At 41.9% G+C, this 21,442-nt stretch overlaps 1 protein-coding gene across 3 annotated transcripts in view; it reads right to left on the reverse strand.

Annotated features, from left to right (window-relative positions):
• The window catches only part of DPF3 (double PHD fingers 3), a 232,847-nt gene that overhangs the window by 137,393 nt on the left and 74,012 nt on the right, over positions 1–21,442 (reverse strand). The window lies entirely within an intron of this gene.

The following is a 21,442-nucleotide window of genomic DNA, read 5'->3' on the forward strand; positions in this document are numbered from 1 at the left end:
ACCAGAGCTTATTTAGCAAGGTAAAACCAAGCAAAACTTACTACTATTTTTAAATCAATTAAATCAAACTTATAAAATAATTTGATTTATATCAAATTGGGACCCATAATACCATCTAAGCTTCAGTTCAATCTCTGTCATAACTTGTTGAACAGAACTGCACTTTTAAGCCAGTCTTGTATAATATGGCTCTGAGTCCTTTACCTTATCTAAATGAATAGGTTCATAATAAAGTGGAAAACTACAGATTGCCTATCTTCATATTATTTTTAAAAAATACATTTTAGCCTATAACTTACTATTTTTATCAGTGCTCAGGCTTACTGTGGTGAAGAGCAACCCACACCTTGCCATTTCTACAGTACGTCCTTCAACTTCTCATTTCGTCAATATCATTTTTACTGGTCTTCATCTTTTTCAACCTTTAGGATGAGTAGAAAGATATCACTCATGTTTCAGTGATCTATTATAGAAGCACTTTTCCTTCCCCACCCACTTTCATACTATGCATGCCTATTGCTCTGTGTATATCTTTGTATATGTATTTTAAAATGAATTTTTAAGCTAGCATTTTTTTTAAATTTCAGTGATTGCTTTGGTTAATTATTCCTCATTTTGAAATGATTATTTGTTTTTAGAGAAACATATTTGAATATAACTTTTGCCTGTTTCAGTTGATGGAACTCCGTGTGTAAATCCACCTATACATGTGAATGAAGGACTCCTTGCTAGAATTTTTCATTGTATTAAAAATCTTGACAGCTTGCCAATATTTCTTTCCTATATTTATTATGAAAGTATATGCTGAATCTGGACTTCAAAGTCATATCAGTTTGGCCAATGCACTTTGAGTTCTCCTTCAGCCTAGGACGGCTTTCTCCAACAAACCCTCTATTTGAATGGAACTTGCGATACAGTATGTCCACCCTGGCTGAAGATGGAAGTTGATCTCCATCTGTTAGTAATTCAGACATTAATGAAGAAAATCCTCTTTCATTAAAGTGCTTGATGCAAAGGGGGCGGGGGAAATCAGATGTTTTATAAAAAATAATAATGGTTATGTTCAATCTTGAAAGGCTGAGTTCACATAATATATTTAAACTCAGGTTAACAGGACCTACCTCCACTACTGCAGCCAGAGAAATAATCTATAGTCAGCAAGATGATCTGGTTGCAAGAGCTCTCTAAAGCACAAAGTATTCCACTTTATTTAGCCCTGCCAAATTGCGATCAATGTAACTCTTGCTTTGACTGTTGTTGCTTCTCTACCTCTGACCACTGTTGAAATCTTTAGGGTTATTTTCATTATGATGAACCCCCTTGATCTCCCATTGGAAAAAAAAAACCTAAGCTGGTTGAATGAATGCAGTTCCAAAAAGCAAGTCCAACTCCAGAGGATCTGCAGGAGGACTGACAGCTATCCAGGGGTAGGATATTGGGAAACAAGATGCCCCTTCCTTGTGTGAGCCTTCCATTGCATTTGTAAGTGTGTTACAAAGACAACCTCATCCTACACCCTGACTTACCTGTATATAGCGAGTGAATCAATGTAGTTCTAAGAACAAGTAGTGAAGAAGGCTGCCTGACACATCTGCAGTGGTACCACACAAGAGCCAATAAGCAAGAACAAACAGGCCAGGAAAAGGGTAGAGTTTGGCCTCTCAAACAGGAAACCCTAAGAAGGAAGAGGCAAAAGCAGCATGCTAATTAGCTGCACAGTGTGGCTGCAAAAGGCACAGAGAGATTCTCTCATCTCCCCACCACAGCCATCTAGATGACAGCAAGGCTTTGTGGAACAGAACAATAGGTACATTATACAAACCTATAATTACCTCAAGAAGAGTGATAGCTAATGTGCGGCTTTACATGGGCGCTGGAATATTGGATACAGTCCTGCAAGAAGCAAGCAGTGAAGATTGGGGTGTGTGGGGGAGGGCAGGCAAGCTGCCTGGCACAAAACACAAGGATCACTTCTAGTTAGATGGGCAACTATATACCGTAAGTTTGATAAATCAATAAAACATCAAAGATATTTCAGGTTTGTATTACATTTAGGTTGACTCAGCCTTCCATCCTTCCGAAGGTTAGTAAAATGAGGACCCAGATTATTAGGGGTAATATGCTGACACTGTAAACTACTAAGAAAGGTCTGTAAAGCACTGTGAAGTAGTATATAAGTCTAAGTGCTATTGTTATTTACTTGAATTCCTCTCCATAACCACAATCCCTGCTGAAACATAATGATTTAAAAACACAATATCTTCTTTCGTGAATTTCTTGGCCAGTGATGGAAGATCCCTTTTTTAAAAAAAATTGGGAGAAGTTTTCATTGCAGGGGATGAAAATCTCATAAAAATATCCTGATCTTTGTTTGACATTTGCAAAGCAAAAACAAAACTGCAGATAACAAAAGGCAAAGGGACAGAAACACAAATTAAAGGATTTACCGGATCACATCAAATCCCCAAGAACAAATTAGGAAAAATATCTGAACCTTCAATCTCCTTTCACTCATAAGGGACTATCTGCCACCAAACTCAGGGAGGAGAAGAATAATTAAATAAGACTGGAATATCCATGGTTGCCCAAAACAAGACTTTTGGCCCTTAATATATTAATTAATTTGCAGAATAATTCATAATGAGGTCAAGAATATTCTTTCAAGCAGAGTTAGACAGATGGCTGTTCTCTTTGTAGCAAATGCTTTATCATAATTTGCCTTGATCTCTCTCAGTAGCATTCTAATTCAGATCTCATTAGGCTTAATCAGATGGTTAATCTGTCCTGCTCAAGTCATTGATACCAGAGATAGACAACCTGTGGCCTTTTAGATGATGACAATGGAAGTCCCAAGAACATCTAGAATGCAAAAGATTGCCCTCCTGTATTTTATACTAGTGTTTCTCAACACTTGACCATTTTAACTTTCAAGGTTGAGAAACATTAGTCTATGCCAGGGATGTCAAACTTGTGACCCACAGGCCGGATGTGTCATGTGCTGACCACGCCCAGCCCTGGTTTAGCGATGGGGGGGGGAAGTCACAATATGTCACATGACAACAACGCGACACCGTGAATTTGATACCCCTGTGTACACCGATTAGCCACACATTTCGATGATTTCAGTCAGTTGCAGGCATCTTTTTCCGCAGACAGCAAGGACTGAATCACAAATTCTCTGCATGCAAAACATGGACTTTCTACTGCAATTCTCTCATAGTTAATATCTAAAGTTTTATATGTACTTAGCAGAGAAAGCTAAATCCCATTGAAAGCAATGGGCCTTAAAAACCCGCTTGCCCTTTTTAAAAATGGAACTTCCTTATCGGTGTACTTTTCACTGAGCTATACATACAACAACTGAGCCTGCACAACTCTTTACAATCTGATTAATCTGCTTTTTCACCATATGATGCATATTACATGTAACCTTATCCAAATACCGTTTGCATTTATCCAACTAACTGCTTACTTGAAGGTCTTTCATGTGCCTCCCTGTACCCTCACCTCAATTTGATACATATGGATAAGTAACATTGGATTTCTGCATGAAATAAAACCCATGCAAACTGGGGGTTGGGGGGGAGGGGCACTGGAAAATTCATAGAACTAAAACAATTGACTCACAGCCAGACACAGGTTGATGTAAGATCAGTTTTGTTTCTTCCATTCATTTGTGTCCAATTCTCAGAGACTGCCTGGACAAGTCTGTGCAGTTTTTTGGCAAGGTTTTTCAGAAGTGTTTGTGACTTGCCCAAGATCACCCAACTGGCTTTGAGCCCAAGCAATGACTAGGACTCATGGTCTCCTGATTACTAGCCAGTGTTTTAAGCATTACACCAAACTTGCTCTCAAAGTCAATTACATTAAGTTCCAATTATGAACGTCTCTGTCCTTGGGTACTTGTTACTGATAGAACCTGGTCACTTCAGGGAAGAACAGTACCATCTAATGGTTGCTTTCAGGGGTCTTGGGATTGCTGTTAACTTTGACAACTTAACCTGGGGTGGAAGGGTTCAGGTTGAAGAATATTAATGTACTGTGCTTCAGGTGGAGAAACTGCTATCAGCCTTAAGACGAGAACTGAGCAGGCTACAAACCTAACAATCATACAGAACAGATGCATTTCTACTTGCAAGCTTTGTTTAAAGCACATAATGCTGTTATCATAGTGAAGAGTCCTCTCCTTTCTACCTTAGGTATCAATAAATATTTCCATAATAAACCTTTTATAGAAGAGTAAACAAATGCTTGCTGTTAGGTAGATTTTTTTTTTTTTGCTAAAGTTAATATGCAGAAGTATAGTAATCCCTCGCCAAACTGTATATTTCAATGAATCCATAAGGAGACCAATGCAGTTACAACCTGTACATCGAATAATATTAAACATTGAGTTCTTTCTGTAAATTAGAATGGGTGTTTATTATTACTGTACAATTCTTTACAGATTCAAAAAAAATAGCCCAAGAAAACTATAAGCATGGCAGGTGCACACCTTCAGTCTGTGACATCTCATTTCCATAGCCAGCTAAGAGTCTGTCTGTTCTGGCTTGGTGAATGTTTTCACCACTCTTCCTTGCAGAAGTCATCTAGCTGAAAAATATTTTTAGGTCTCTTTATATGTGCTGCTTGCCTGAAACTTTCCCTCGAATATTCAATAATGTTCAAATCTGGAAACTGTTAAAAGCCACCCCAAAACTTCATTTTTCCCTTTTTGTATATACTGCATGGTTTATTTGCAAGTATGTTTCATATTGCTCTATACTGCAATATTCAAACTTTTTTTTTTTGTAGTGTTGGTTTCTTCAGTGTATCTGGCAGGCATCAAAACCAGGAAGGATGCCCTTTCCTGTTACAGCCAGTAACTAGTTTAAAATGCAATTTTATATCTGTTTTGTTAAAATCATTTCCCTGTTATGTTTCATACCGCTGATGGCCAAATAATTGTACGTATGAGTGAAGACATGTACAGGTAATCTTTGACTTACAACCATTCATTCAGCAGCCATTTGAAGCTATGGTGCACTGAACATATGAACTTATGTCAATGTTACAGCCATTGCGGTGTCCCTGCAGTCACGTGATCAAAATTCAAGTGACAGTCTGCAGGAACACGAGCAACTACAGGGACACAGCAATTCCCCACTCATCTTGTTAAGTTTGGAGAATAATGGAGACCAGACATCTGACCAGTGACTTCAACTCTTTAATAACAGTAGATAGAACAGAACAGAGCAAGGCTATGGGCAGCAGTAACCCTTTTATAGGGTTGGCTGCTACCCTATTAACCAATAATAAGTGCATCAAGTTCAACTAATAACCAATAAGAAGTGTCCTAAAAATGGCCAATCAGGGGTTTGTTATGGACCAATCCTTGTTCGTTGTTTAAGGACCAATCAAGTGTGCAGGCTTTCAAAACCTGCTTTGCATTTGGGCTTAGTTACTTTTATTGATTCACAACACATCTATCTCCCCACCCCCATCTATGGCCTTTTGGCCTCCTACTATCCTGAGGAGGTCCACAGGCCCAGCCGCCCTTTAGCAATGGCAATAACACTTAGACTTTTATACTGCCCTCTCAAAGCGGTTTACAGAGTCAGCGTATTGCCCCCAACAATCTGGGTCCTCATTTTACCCACCTCGGAAGGATGGAAGGCTGAGGCAACCTTGAGCCTGGTGAGATTCGAACTCCCAAATTGCAGGCAGTCAGCAGAAGTAGCCTGCAGTACTGCATTCTCACCACGGCGCCACCTTTGCCATCTTCTTGCTCCTGCTGCTGGTAAGGTATGCCAGTTGGGGCTGGCTTTGCACTGAAGAAAAAGTGGGGGGGGGAGACTGGCTTTGGCTTTTGGGGGTGTATGTGCGTGCATGGGGTTGTTGCTGTTGTTTTGGTTGGGGTTTATTGGCAGTACAAAACCAGACATGCTTCACCAATAGCAGAAACAGGAAAACAGCAAAGCTAGGGCAGCCTCAGAGCAGTGCAATGTGTAAGATGTAGGGTGGCAGGGGTTCAAAAGAGCTGAAATGAGGGGAAGATAGGCAGTTGAGGGGAGCTGGAGGCAGTTCCTTACTGAGGATTGGGGTTGGGAGAGATCAAAGCCAGAATGGCTTGGATTGGAATGGGGTTCTCAGGTAATGACCAGTAAATTTCGCTTAAGGACAGCAATGGTGAGTGACAGGATTGCAATAGAATCACATGGTGTCTCACTTTCCCATCCTATCGCTTAGTGACCGGAATTCCAGTCCCAATTGTGCACAAACTGTCCCTGCAAATGATATAAGAAGCTTGAAGCTAATAGCCACATATATATATATGACTGTTCTTTGCGGCAACTGTCCTATGCTGAAGCATACCCATCTCCAGCATTTTCTCCTCACAAGGAGGAAGCACTGAGAGAAAAGAATTAGAATTAGACAATCTCACTTGGCCTTTTGCTGAAGCAAAACAAACACACAAATGTCTGCAGGGGAGATAAGAGGCTGTCAGACTCAGTTCAGCTGTTTGGGAAGCGCTGCGCACTCACCGTGCAGCAGCGTTTTGTGCTCTCGGCATCAAGCCCACGTCTACACTGAGTTGCAACAGCAGAGACATTCCACTGAACTGAGAGGGACCCACCAGGATGGAACGTTTACCCATGGGAGACCAGATCACAGAGTCAGAGTGAGAAGCAATGACAATAATGTGGAGGCTCACTTGGAGCATTATCCTGAGCGTCTGGGGTGACAAGGCATAAATATTTTACATTAAGGCACAAAAAAATACAGCTCAGCAAAAAAGATTATCTTCAAGCGCATGGAAACCACAGCAATGACTTCTGCTCTCTCTCTTTATTCAGCAGTAAACAGGGGAAACCTTAGCCATCCAGATCCTATTTCCCTCACCCCCCAACACAGTCAAACTGATCTTATAATCTTCTCTGTGCTCCTGTGGACTTAGGTCACCCCATCCTCCCCATGTAGGAGTGGCAGTAACTGGTATTTCACCTGAAATGGATGCTTCCTGCATTTGTAATTCTGCCATTGAGTACAATTTAAAACAAAAAAACATCATCTGGAAAGCATCCTAGAAAGAAATCTGTGCCCTTCTTCAGTCTTCAAAACCACGCAAGCGGACTGGGATAAGTAAACCCGCTAATGTGCTAAGCATTTCTAGCCAATTCAGTATGCTGTGTCGGTATTTTAGGAGAAGATGAAGATTCAAAAAAAAAAATTTTTTTTAAACTAGAAACATACTACTATAATTTGTTTTCTTATGTTTTCGTGGGTATTTATATGTACGGTATTTAGGTTTCTTCGGGTATTTTCCCACGTCTTAATATTTGTGCTTTTAAAATTATTGCGACGTTTCAGGAGAATCTCATCTGCCATCCTGTATTGGGTTCTTTTTAATCGTGTGAATGGCTTGGCAGCCAGTTTTTGTTTGAATTTGGTGCTGGCTTTCTGCTTTATTTGCATATTTTTTTTCCTCATCCTGATTGGCTCGGAGTCTAGGTCTAATCAAGAAAACCGCAACTCGAAGACCAATAAACACAGACCTAGACTCCCAGCCAATCAGGATGAGGAAAAAACCATTCAAATAAAGCAGAAAGCCAGCACCCAATTCAAACAAAAAACGGCTGCCAAGCCTGACACACACGATGAAAAAGAACCCAATACACAGGACTGAGGATGGCAGATGAGATTCTGCCGAAACGTCGCTATAATTTTAAAAGCACAAATATTAAGACGTGGGAAAATACCCGAAGAAACCTAAATACCATACATATTACTATAATGTTTCTATCATATTACCGAGTTCCTATCTGTTACAGAAAACTATATCAATGTATCCTAAGTTTGTGAAATAAGATGAGGACAGCTAGTGATGTCATGCTCTTCGTTCTTCTTTTTCTTGATATGGTTATTAGTGTAAAGTCATATACTTTTCCTGTCTCTTGAAGATGTTCCCTGCTTCAAGGACAGCAGAAAAACAAGAAGAAACTTTTTGTCCTATAGTTGTGCAATAGAGTGTAATTTCTGCATACCGTGCCTCATTGTAGGCTTTGCCTTCTATCTAAACCTTTTCCCACTCAAGCTGCAGCTGAACTACTAACTCCCAGTATCCCTCACTGCTGATCAAGATGGCTTGGGTTGCCAAATACATCCAGGGGTTGCAGGAAGTCCACCCACCCACACAAGAACGCTTGGAGAGATGCCCAATCTGTAAACTCTGCTCCCTTTCCTTAACATGCATTTGGCTATGTCATCATTTCACTGTAGTTTATTGTCAAAAGTCAGCATAACAAATATTTTGTTTTAATCCCATATTTGTTATTTTTATAAATAACTCAAAGCAGTGAACGTATTTAATGTTCCTACCTCTTCCTATATTTGAGATGTGGGTTGGGCTGAAAGTGAATGACTGGCTCAAAGTCAACCAGCCAGAATTCATGCCCAGGGCAGGACTAGAACTCGTGGCCTCTTGCTTTCTAGCCTGGTACTAGACCAAACCAGTCTACATATTAAGAAACTGTGAATCCAGCCAATAACTGATAATGAGGATTTGTCTGTCTGTCTGTCTATTTCTATCTATCTATTATCTATAAAATTTAGGTACTGTCTGTCTGGATGCAGAATAGATGGAGAAGCCTCGGGAAGACAGTGATAAGGCAATGATATTAATACTGTTGGTGACCCTGTTTAACGAAAGTATAGGTCAATGTTAACTCTGACATGTGCAGAAAGATCAACATTCAATTGGCACTTCTGTTTTAAACAAAGAATCAAGCTACACAAAAGAAGAAATACCACAGCCAAAGATCATCGTAAGTCTGCAGCCTTAGACAGTAATCAGTGCTCAATTAACATGGACAAATAAACTGATCTAATATAAGATGCTGTTTTAATGATCCTACCCCTTTGCCCTTGCAATTTTTCTACTGGGTAACAACTATGTTTATCCTTTCAGGAAAAAAAAATTCTAAGGAAGTATCTGTCCCAATTTCACCACAATATTCAAAGCTTAGGAACTAGGATCAATTGAAAGGTTATATCCTATTCAGCAATAAGAAATCTAATTATTTGAGAGTTTGTTCAATTTCTTTTTTTTTAAAACAAGTTTTATTAATTTTTAAAACACACAAATTATCATTATTCATTACATGTTTAAACCTTTTTCCATTGTAAATTTAACAAGTCAGATAAATTATGATTCTGTTTTAAACCATTTCCATATAATATACCAAAACCTCTTATTCAATTTCTCTTTACTTCTCTTTACTCTTATTCAATATCATTATTATTATTTCATCTGATTCTTTCTGACTTAGTTACCATTATTCTCATTCTATATTTCTACAAGTTTTTACCAATTCTCCCCAAAAAGACATATACACACAACACACAAAACATAAAAAAATCTTTTGGAAAGTAACTTGGGCCCAGGTATCTCTCTCTTCATGGACTTCAATTATATTCATGCTCATCTTACATATCATTACTTATTTTATTTACCATTCTAAACCTTCTATATTAACTTCTCCACATATTTCACACTTCTTAATTCTACCTTAATTAATCATCTTAGTTTAAATCATTATACTTGTATCTTTTGTCCATTTTTTATCATCCCTTTGTCTCATCCCTTATGAAAAAAAGAAAATCAGTTTCTCCTGAAATCATTAATCAGAGTATGATGCCTTTCTATCTCCCCCCTAAGTTAATCAAATTAATATTTAAAATAATATCTAATACCCAATCAGATTTTGCTTGGTACATTCTATCTAACTAATACATCCAACACAATTAAGCGCATAATTAGACAATAAATCCAAATATTAAAAAGAAATACTATAATAAAAATCTGATTGGGTATGAGAGTTTGTTCAATTTCTGTCCTACAGATGTCATGCCAGCAATTTTTTATAAACCACCTATGACAAAGATTGTTTTAAATTGATACATCTTACACTTTTTATCTTTAAGTGTCAGCACTATGGCTAGAGAGAGAGAAATCAGCAACAGTGGGGGGTTTTTACACCTGATTATTCATAAAGTACTGTTTTAGCAGTCTCATAATATTCCATGTATTATTCTGCTAACATGATCAAGTGCAGAGTAATACCACAAAAGAAAATCCATCAGTCCCAAATTACCAGGTGCTATAAATACAACAATTTAATAACAAAGATTTTTCCATGAGTCTTGGATTTTGTTTATTGGCAGCCTTTTTAACATAGCAGAATGTCAAATCAGTTATCCCCCCCCCCCAAAAAAAAACCTAGCTCAACCATTTTTTCAAAACACAAAATATTTCAAAAGATGTAACACACCCGTGTGCACAGGGATGGTTAAATTTTTTTTTTTTTTTTTTGCCTTATTTTAATGAAAAGCCTCTGGCTTCTACATGGTGAAGCACTAGGTCTGGTCTAAAGAGATTGAAAATCAGGTTCAAGAGGGGAATTAAACAGTAAACCATAATTTAAGTAAAGCATATTCACACTGCACCCTTAAAGCTTCATTTATCTTGTGCTTGGGTCAACTTGACTCTGAGCTATCTTCAGAAAATCTGTCTGGTCTTCGACACTTTGGCAACAAGCTGAAAAATATTCAGTCTGAATGTCAAGCTATCACCTCCTCAACTGCTGTTCTCTTCCAATTTCTGTCCCAGGAAAACGGTTGCCAGCTTTGGGTGGGTCTTACTGAACATATGTATTTTTATATCTGTTTTACACATATGCACAAATATACACACGCATACTTAAATTGAATTTATATACCCAAGATTAAAGCATCCAAAAGTAAGTATGTGCAGTCTCAAAAACCAGATTTCTTTCAGCCCTGTAATTTCTAACACATTCTAAAGCTATCTTAACCAGAAATGCTACAACAAACAGTTCAATGGTTACAGCTATTGCTGTGCAAATAGAAGATTGCTAATTCAAAACCTGGCAGTTTTTTTTTATTACTATTCTCCTTTTCCTGGGCTAGCTATCTTTTCGTTGACTTTTTTTTTTTAGAGTAACAGGGTAATTAAGTCCAGTAGTACACCATTTCATCTTTTTTTTCCCCCCCACTAAAAACCTTCTACATCAAATGGCTGTGAAAATCCTTTTAAAAGCAACACATTTCTGGCAGGTTTCAAATCACCGAGCTTCTGCTTGCAAGGCAAGCATTTCAACTATTGTGCAACTGTACTATACCGATAAAAGTAATGCAGGCAGTCCTTAATTTATAACCAGCCGCTTAACAATTGTTTGAACACCCAGTTTGAAGGGTGTTTTACAGTTCATAAAACACTTGTGGCCATTATAAAATGCCTTGTCTCTCCCTCCCTCCCCACTCTGTGGTCACATGATTATGATCTGGGCGCTAGGTAGCCTCTTTCCACTTATGACCACTTTGTTGCTAAACTCACTGCAGTCATGGGATTGCCATTTTTAATCTCTACCAGCTCCTTCAGAAACTCAATGAAGAAGCTGACTGGGATGGTTGAAAGCTGCTGCTGTGTCTACCAGAGGAGTTTCCCTCCCTTCAATGCACGAGGGACAGGGAGTCTTTTGTTGGGCTGCAGGAATGGAGGTCAGATCTTGGGGATCTAAGCTTTGCTTTTTTGCAGCCTGACAAAGGAGAAGAGAGGAAATCCTACAGCGGAGCACAGAAACAGAGCTCAGCTCTTCAGGGTCTGAGCACTCCTTTTAGGCAGCCTCCTGCAAGAGTTTCCTTTTGCAGATAGAAGGAAGGGGAAATTCTTCATCAGGCTGCAGAAACGGAGTTTGGGTCCGTAAAATTTGAGGTGTGCTCCTGCATCTTGCCGTAGGAGTTCTCTTCCACACATGGAGGGGATTTCCTTACCTGTGATGACCCAGAGTATCTCAGAAATATAACAAAAACCAAAACGTAAATAAAAGTCCTTTAATGCCTTCAACTTGGCTTCACTGTTTAATTGTTCACAGTTAGAAGAGTAAACTATTTTCAAAATAACATTTCAAAGGCAAGAAACACAGTTCACATTCAAAGAGCCGATAACAAACCAAAAACCAAGAACAAACCGCACTGAATAAAGTTCCTCGTCAGACCAGGATAGACAATTGCCAACTTCAGGAAGATAACCAGGTACAGTCCATTGGAAGAACGCCAACCAAGATAAACCTTCTTTAGGAATAAAACACTAATTTGTCTCCAGCGTCTGTTAGCATGTAGGTCCAACCTTTTATGCAGATCTCACACTGCAACCCATGAAGAGGATCAAGGCCCTCTCCTCCCGAGCAGACCACATTTTACCCTGATCATCTTCTCCCCGCGTGCCCCAGGATGGACAAGGGATGGGCCCGGGTCCTCCTCTGACTGCTCAGCTGGCTTCTGCCCTTCCCCAGCCTCCTCCTCCACCTCTGGAGCCACACTTCCACTCCCTGTCGGCTGTTCCTCCTCTTCCTCAGAGTCAGTCTCCACCAGGGGCATGACATTACGAAGGCAGCAGCTCTTTCTCTCCATTCATTTAACAACTCACAGTCACTTAGTGACTGCAACAGAGGAAGTCAACTTTGCTATCATTGAGGAAAGTAATCATCTTGCTTAACCATTGATTTGCTTAACCAAGATTCCAGTCTGAAATACATTAAAGATAATGGTAACCACCAATTCAGGCAATTCCCCCCCCCCATGAGGTAGACAATGAACTTCTGGGATTAGCTTGCAAGAAAGTAAAATTGCCAACTAAAATTGGCAGGAATGTTCCAAACAATGGAAGAACCCTATAGCAGGAAGGTCACATTTGCAATGTCCAATCCTGGCCTCTAAAAATAGCCACTGGCCTGTTCTGCTGACAGAGCAAGAAAGAAGTGCAGATAAAACTCCCATTCTACTGAATACCTCTTTATCCTGTAGCAATGAATACCAGTAAAGGCCTAATTCTGGGCCTTTATCAAGAAGCAAAGGGATTAGGAATCCAGCCTTTATCTAGCATCCTAAATTTGATCCCAGAATAATCCATGATGGAGCCTATAATAGGCTATTGTTGGTGTAACCATCTATAGTAACTTTTGAATTCCAAACGTATCCACAAACACCTGAGCAGAACATCCTCTTTTGCTCCATAAGGAACACACTGAACCAGTTTATTAGCTTTGTAGTCTGATGACAACTAGAGTGTGGCTTAATTAGTAGGCTTGCTTTAGTGATGTTAGAAAAACTTTCTCTCTACTTTCGTCCATGTTATAGAAAGCTAACAGAATTTCTGCTTATTTGTAAGACCCAAAGTGAAAAAGTGTGAGGAAAAAAATCCTAGCTGGAATTAGAGTAGAGCTATTGAGAGTGTTTGTCCACATAAAAGAGCCAAGGGTGAAACCTCTCTTCTCCAATCAACACTGACTAGAATCAGCCCTGAAGGAAGGAGGTGAAAGGGCGTTGGTACTTACCTGACACGCCCGTTCTCTTTGAGCTGTGAAGAGCATCCAGTAGTGGGAGGTGCTTCAGTCTCTGCATGTCTAGGCTGGGCTTAATTTGTGGAACGCTCCTCCTCCTCCTCCATAGGACTCCTCCCCAGAGTTCCCCAGTTTTGGCGAAGACAAGAGAAATAAACACCCTCGTCCTCAATGCCCTAACAATTCATTGGCTGAAACAGGACCCCACCAGACGGAAAAAGGGTGGGGCTGGATGCTCTTCACAGCTCAAAGAGAACGGGCGTTTCTCCCATGAGCTGTTCAGAGCATCCAGTAGTGAGACATACCAAAGCTTGGCCAGTACTACGGGAGGGACTCCGTCTGGCCTGGAATCCCCTCCTGGTCCCTATGGACCCATTGCAGAACTCTTCTGCCAAAGGAGGCCTCAGTGGATGCAAATACATCTATTTTATAATGCCTAATGAATGGCGATGGAGAGGCCCAGGTTGCAGCTTGACAAATTTCAGTTATTGGTGCCTGTGTGGGCCACGCTGCTGAAGTTGCGGCGCTCCTTGTTGAATGAGTTGTTATGCCCCTGCGCACCTGCAGTGATTGAGACTGATACGTTTTCGCTATCGCGGCCCGTAGCCAATGGCCTATTGTAGAAGGCGAGACCTTGCATCCCTGAGTGTTGGGCTGAAACGACACAAATAAGGCTTCCATTTTTCTGAAAGCCACTGTGCGGTTAATATATATTCGCGATGCTCGCCTCACATCAAGCCTATGCCATTGTAGTTCCAACCCTTGGGATGGTCTGGGACAAAAATTAGGAAGTATCAGCTCTTGTGCCCTATGAAAAACCGGGTTAATTTTGGGTATAAACGTAGGATCAGGCCGAAGGACCACCCGGTCAGAATGGAAAACACAAAGATCTTGTCTGATAGACAAAGCTGCAATCTCCGAAATACAACGAGCAGAAATGATCGCTACAAGGAAAACTACGTCAGAAATTGGAGACTTGACGATTTCAAGGGTTTGAAAGGGCCCTTAGTGAGTGCGACGAGGACCTTGTTAAAGTCCCAGGTGGGATAACAGTGTACCACTGGAGGGCGTAAATTTGTGGCTCCTCGAAGGAAACTTTGTATGTGTGGATGATGGGAAAGAGATAGTAGGCCTTCACAAGGGAGAACTGACACCAAGGCCTCCACCTGTCTTTTCAACGTATTAGGCGATAATCCCTTGTCAAGTCCCTCTTGCAAGAACTCTAGGATTTGAGCCACAGATGGAGAGATGGGATCAATTCGAGACTTGGTACACCATTTGTAGAAACTGGGACCATGTGGCATTGTAAATGCGAGTTGTTGAGGGGCGTCTGGTGGCTTGGATAGTGGAGATAACTCTGTTGGAAAACTTTTCGCTCTTCAGACGATTCTGCTCAACCTCCAGATGGTCAGGTGCAACCATTGAGGGTCCGGATGTTGAAGGGGTCCCTGGGTTAGCGAGACGCTGGCTGGCAGAATTCTCCATGGTGTTGATACAGATAGACTGCGGAGGTCTGCAAACCACGGCCGTCTGGGCCAGTAAGGAGCTACTAAAAGCAGCTCCGCCCTCTCATCTAGCAGTTTCTGGATGACCTTGGGAAGCAGTGGAAGTGGCGGGAATGCATACAGAAGTCCCGGGGGCCAACGACAGCGGAGCAAATTGAAGTTCTCCGCTCCTTGCGAGGGGTACCTGGAAAAAAATCTCGGGAGCTGAGCGTTGAGGGGGGAAGTGAACAGGTCCACCACCGGCTGTCCAAATGTCCTGACTGCCTCTTGAAACAGGGTCGGATGGAGGCGCCACTCCGATTGATCGATCATGGCCCTGCTCAGCCAGTCTGCCTGTGTATTCGACAGGCCCGAAATGTGCTCTGCTTTGATGGAAAGTAGGCTGCTCTCCGCCCAACGACATAAGCGTTCCGCTTCCCACATGAGATGTTTTGACTGTGTGCCCCCGTTTGTTTATGTGAGCTTTGGCTGTTACGTTGTTGGTCAATATTAGTATGTGCTGATTGTGTACCTGTGGAAGGAAGCTGCGGAGAGCCAGGTGTACTGCTCGAAGCTCCAGCCAGTTTATGCTGCACGACTGTTCTATGACGGACCAGCGGCCTTGGGTTGTGAGCGATTGAACATGAGCTCCCCATCCAAACAGGCTGGCATCGGTGGTGATGGTAAGTCTCTGTGGCTCTTTGAAGAGGCAGCCTCTGTTGATGACTGGTCTGGTCCACCAGAGAAGAGATATGAGGACTTTTGATGGTACCTTGACCTTGTATTTGGAGTTGCTTTGGCCGGAGCGCTGGTACGGGAGCAGGAACCACTGGAGGGATCTAGTGTGGAGCCGGGCCCAAGGGATGATAGAGATACATGAGATCATCTTGCCTAACAATTTTGATAGTTCCTCTAGGGACACCTTCTTAATGATCTCACCTGATCTCCTTAACTAATTGCTGAAGGCTATTTAGTCTATCTGGTGACAGGTAAACTTTGCCTTCCACCGTATCTATGACTGTCCCCAGATGGGTTAACTGAGTCAATGGTATTAAATGACTCTTTTTCCAATTTATTGAGAACCCGTGCTGTTGTAGGGATTGTAATGTGTTCTGAGTATCTCTGACTGCTTGATGAGCGGAAGATGACAAAATCAAGATGTCAACAAGATAACACTGGAGTCGCATGGGAATATCACGGAGATGAGCAGCTAGCGCTGCGAGGACCTTCATGAAGGTCCTGGGGGCAGAAGCTAGTCCGAAAGGAAGGGCCACATATTCGAAATGGTGGTTATTATAACAGAATCTCAGAAATTTATAGTGGGAAGGCTGAATAGCAATATGTAGGTACGCCTCCATCAGGTCTATGGATGTGAGAATGTCTCCCTTTCTGATGCAAAGTAAGATAGATTGCAGGGTGTGCATTTTAAACTTGTGATATACTAAGAAACGATTGAGACGTTTCAGATCCAATATTGCTCTCCACCCCCCCACCCCCCCGAATGTTTGGGAACAACAAAAAGATGTGAATAGAAACCTCACCCTCGTTGGTTGGTGGCTACTGGTTGGATGGCTCGTATGTCCAGTAGGTGTTGGATAGCTGTTTCCATGAGATTATGTTTAACCAGATCTCTGGAGAGAGGGCATGACATGAAAAAATCTGGGGGAGTGGATTGAAACTCCAGCACAAGACCAAATCTGATCGTGTCTCTGACCCAGGAATCAGAGGTTGAGGAGTCCCATTGGTCCGCGAATAATTTAAAGCATCCACCAATGGGGGTCAGGTCCAGGGAGTTATCTTGGATGCGGAAAGGACCTGCTTCCTGCTCCCCAAAAGGATCTCTTGGATTGACCACCCTGTCTGCTCCTATCCCCGAAGTTGGACCTGTCTGGCTGCTGCCCTAGTCTGAATGATGGGGGTCTCTGGTATCTGGGTGAAAAGGGTCCCTGGTAAAAGGGCCGAAAGGATCCCCTCCGAAAGGACTGAGGGTTTCTAGAATCTGACTTCCGAAAAAGGGAAAGAAGAATTTTCTTTTTGTTTCAGGTTTCAATTAGTCGCGGATCAAGGGAAGGGCCAAACAGTCTGTCTCCCACAATAGGTGATGAAGCCATCTTGTATTTCTGCTTAAAGTCCACTTGCCAATGTTTTAACCATAGCAAGCGTCGCGCTGTGATATGTGAAGTAATGGCCCTGGCTGAAAACTTGACTGCATGATAAGTTGCGTCAGCTGAGAATTCAGTGGCTGCTATAAGTTTAGCAATATCTTGGTGCTCTCTAAGGCTGGAATTAGGGACATGTTCCCGTAAGTGGTGGAGCCATCTGAGAGAAGAAGGGGTAAAGAATGAGGCGGCGGTGGCTGCTCTGATGGCCCACACGTCAGAGTGATGGGCTTTGCGTAGGGCTAGCTCGGCTCATTTTTCCTCCAGCTTTAATGCCTCCAGCACTTCACTGGGAGTGGAGGAGGACGCTAATCCCACTATAGGTTCATCTACCTCGGGAATATTCAACAATTTTGAGAAATCAAGAGCCAAAGTGAAATATTTCCTGTCATATCCAGTGGGGGCTGGGTACACCGCTGCAGAGGCCCACTGTTTCTGTACCAGGTCCGAAAACATGGGAGGAACTGGGATCACCTCTGCCTCGACTACTGGTTGGTTGAAAATTAGATCTTCTGGTCCCTCTTCTGAAGGAGCTGGAGTGGTAGAAGGGGTCAACTTGTTTAGGCGTGCAATGTTTTTTGCCTTAAACAAGAGAGATCTGAAAAGTTGTGGGCGGAATAAGCCTGTAAAAACAGGTTGGTTAGGAACAAGGCCCTCATCCTCAGACATTCCCCTTTCTAAGGGGTCTGCTTCTGACAGGGGCTCACTGTCATGTATTGATCCTGATTCAATCTCTTCCATTTGATCAATTTGATCCACTTCTTCCTCCTCCTCAGTCGGCCCTTGGAGGGGGACTTCCCCTTGTAAATGTACCTGGGTATAGTGCTGCTCCGACCTGGTCAACGACCTCAGCGATTGGGAATCATAATCAGCGATCACAGGATGTTCCCTGGTCAGAACTGCGTGTTAAAGACCTGCTGCGATTCCCTGGCGGATTGCCAGCTCCATCCAGGCCTTCATCCTCTCTGGAACTTCCTCTGGAAGAATGCGGTCCTGACGAAGACCGGCAGCCATCGGAGTGAATGTAGCTTCGGGAGCCCTTCGCATGGGCGGTGTCCCAGGTACTTGGGCCTGTTGGCTTTGGGGAGCGAAGCTGCACCTGGATGAGAGGGAGAGATCTAGGGGAGGAGGACGGTGGGAAGAGGTAGACGGACCTGGATTGGAGGAGGGAAAGTCCTGTGAGACCTTGTGCGCCTCCCGTGTGCATTTATCTATCTGTCTTTGTAAAGCTTTATGGCGCCTGATGGCATTTCTGAAGTTTTAGAATTCCCTTTAGCCTGCTTAGGTTTGTGCTGAGATTTGGCTTTGACATTCAAGGATGAGGTCTGAGAGCTGCTACCGTCTGCCATTTCGATTGAAGTTGGAATTGCAGTATGCTTGTTATACAATGCAATACTATGAAGGCGGTTGACACGCCCGGGGGCCTGATCTGAGGACAGACCGGTTGCCCTGATGATGTTCTTATTGCCCCCTTTCCTCTTTTTTTAAAAAAATAATACCTATCTATAATGAGTCGTATCTCAGTAATAATATTTTATTGATATTAAAATATTATACCAAATAGATAATTATTATTATTGTTGTTATTATTGTTGTTGTATTATATAACCACTAAAATATATATATATGGCAATATGTATATGAATATTAATTAAATGGCACGATGCTAAGTGCTGAGAAACCAAACAGCCAAATTGAGAACGCCTAAAGGCCCAGATTGATAAGGGTAGAGGCCTTCAACAGCTTCTCTGCACAGGCGGACACAGGCCTAGGTGCTCGCTGTTGTGCTGATGGGTTGATTGGGCTTTGAGGGTTAAGCCAACAAATTAACTGTAGGAATAGCCTCGAATGTAGAAAAAAACCCAAGACAAGGGTATAATGATCCCCAGTGTTCCTCTGCTCGGGACACAATTACCTCACACAGCATGAAATGGAATACAGTCAGCATGGCCACAAAGTCTTTGTAAGAAAAGATGGCCTCCGGCCGTTAATCTTTTGGTGCACTCCCCAGCAGCAAACTCTTGCCATTTGAAGGAATAACCTCCGATGGCTCTTCCTATAAGGCTAAACGGTGGGGAAGGGTGGAAGGTTCTAAGCGTTTGAGTCCTCCACCCCAAGTGGCGTTCAGAGGGGGAAGGAAAGTGATATGACTCCGTAGTGAGCAAAGAGCTCACGCTGCTGTTCGGGAAAAGGAAACTCTGTGGCTATCTGTTGGAATGGCAGGGGTAGAAACATCGGTTGTGGGGAGGGGGCGCGGAGGGGGCGCGGAGGGGGCGTGGAGCAGCGCTGAAGCCTCCCGCTGCTTTGGGGCATGAATTGCCGCTTCCCTGTAGTGCAAGCGATCTCCGACTGCCCGATAAGGAGCCAACATCGAGAGATCGCAATGCGATTAGAAGGCTAAAGGATTCTAAAGACAAGCTGATTAACTTTCAAACCTGCTAGCAAGGAAATAATTTTTCCTGTTTCGGCCAAGGAAGAATCACAAGCACTGCCTGTCTCTTCACGAGGCTGAGCCAAAACTGGGGAACGCTGGGGATGAGTCCCGTGGAGGAGGAGGAGTGTTCCACAAATTAAGCCCAGCCTAGACATGCAGAGACTGAAGCATCTCCCACTACTGGATGCTCTGAAAAGTTCATGGGAGAACCACAACAACACCATGCCACCCACTCACAATCCTTCAAGCCAATCCAAAAGGAGAGTATGGACTGATGATATTGAAAGCCACTGAGAGTCAAGTAGGGCAAGGATGGATGCCTTAACTCCGTCCCATCCATGCCTGAGTCATCCAGAAGTATGACCAATGCCATTTTTGTCCTATAGTCAGGTCTGAATCCTGACTGAAAAGAGACCAGATAATCCACATTCTCCAAGGCCCTCTGAAGCTGTTGCTTGACCACTTCACCACTACCTTTCCCCCAAAAGAGTGGTGGGATCTAGCAATGGCTTCTTGAGAAGAACCAAAGCTTCTTTAAAAAGTAGAGAAACCACTCCCTGACTCAGAGAAACCAGGGATAGAACCCATTCACATGTCACCCATAGGCCACATTAAGAAGTCAGAAGGAGGAGCATGAATCTAGAGAGCAGGTGGATGAAGTGCAATCCTTCCTCAGGTCCAACAGGTTTAAACCATTCCCAGATAACCGGACAAGATTCTTCACTGAGCATTTCTTCTGGACCTGCGAGGCCAACAATCAACTGAGAATGAATGTAAGCAATTGAGGCTGCACAAATTTCTTTGCATGCCTTTATAAGCATTTCTCAGAATCCTCCTTACCCAAGAAGGATCTCTGTCACCCAAAGAAGACTGCAGGGCAACTTTCTGCAGATGAAATAAATACAAATAATTTATTTGGATATTTAAATCTAGCCATTTTTTTTAGAAAGATGCATATTCATTAAGCGTATGCATTGCAATAATTTAAATGGTTAGCCATATTAGTTAGATTTATATCCTTTATCCAGAAACAAATAACAACATATTTACCAATCCCTCTTCTGATTTTACCACAAAGTACAAAATCCAGCAAAAATTTCTTTTCAAATCAGGATGGTTCTTACCAGATCAAGACTAAATTCTTTAGGCAGTTCTATCATGTGGGCCAGATAAATCCTTTATCTGAATTAATCCCATCAAAATCTATTTACTGGGCATAGAAAAAAAATGTTTTGTACTAAAATTATGAAATCCATGTTTTTCCACATTTGCCATTTTATTTTTGACAGGCAAAAACTGCTTGTATAACCCTAATGTTTTGTCTTTATTCCCAGTAAAGCTTAATATATATTTTATGACTCTGAGATTAAAGGGAGAAGGGTAAGGAACCATGAAAAGATGACAGTGTCCCAATTTAGGAGTTATACTCACCTATTTTAAACGTACCACACACTACCACAACTTTGTAAATGGATCAACCCAAGATTCAATTATGGCAACCAAGCATTAAAACAAATCCTAATAAAAGCTTGGCAATCAAGTTGCAAAGGTGCTTCTCTTCTGCAGGTAATATTTAGTGCTAAATCACATGTACTGAAAAGTAAGGACTAATACAATAATTGAGGGACCTACCTCCAGGTAAACATAGTTTAAGATATATCGCACAGGATAAAAGGTGACCCTACAGAATGAACTACAATATCAAAAGCCAAAGACAGAAATGAAAGTACTTTCATTCCAATTTCAGAATAAAAATATTTTTAAATTATTTTGACTGCCATATTGCCATTTTTAAAAATCAAATATAAATTGAATAGTGGAAGGCATGTATAAAAAAACTGTCCTAAGTAGCCTGCAGTGGAAAAAATACTATAAAAGAACATCAATGAACAAATGCAGACTAAAGTGAAAGGTTACATTCCTTTTATAAGAAAGATCATCCTAGTAGGATCTCTACTTCCCTAA

This window comes from Notechis scutatus, chromosome 1 (assembly GCF_049901735.1).
Source record: "Notechis scutatus isolate UNSWTSFEM ecotype Mainland chromosome 1, rNotScu1.2, whole genome shotgun sequence".
Lineage (NCBI taxonomy): Eukaryota > Metazoa > Chordata > Lepidosauria > Squamata > Elapidae > Notechis > Notechis scutatus.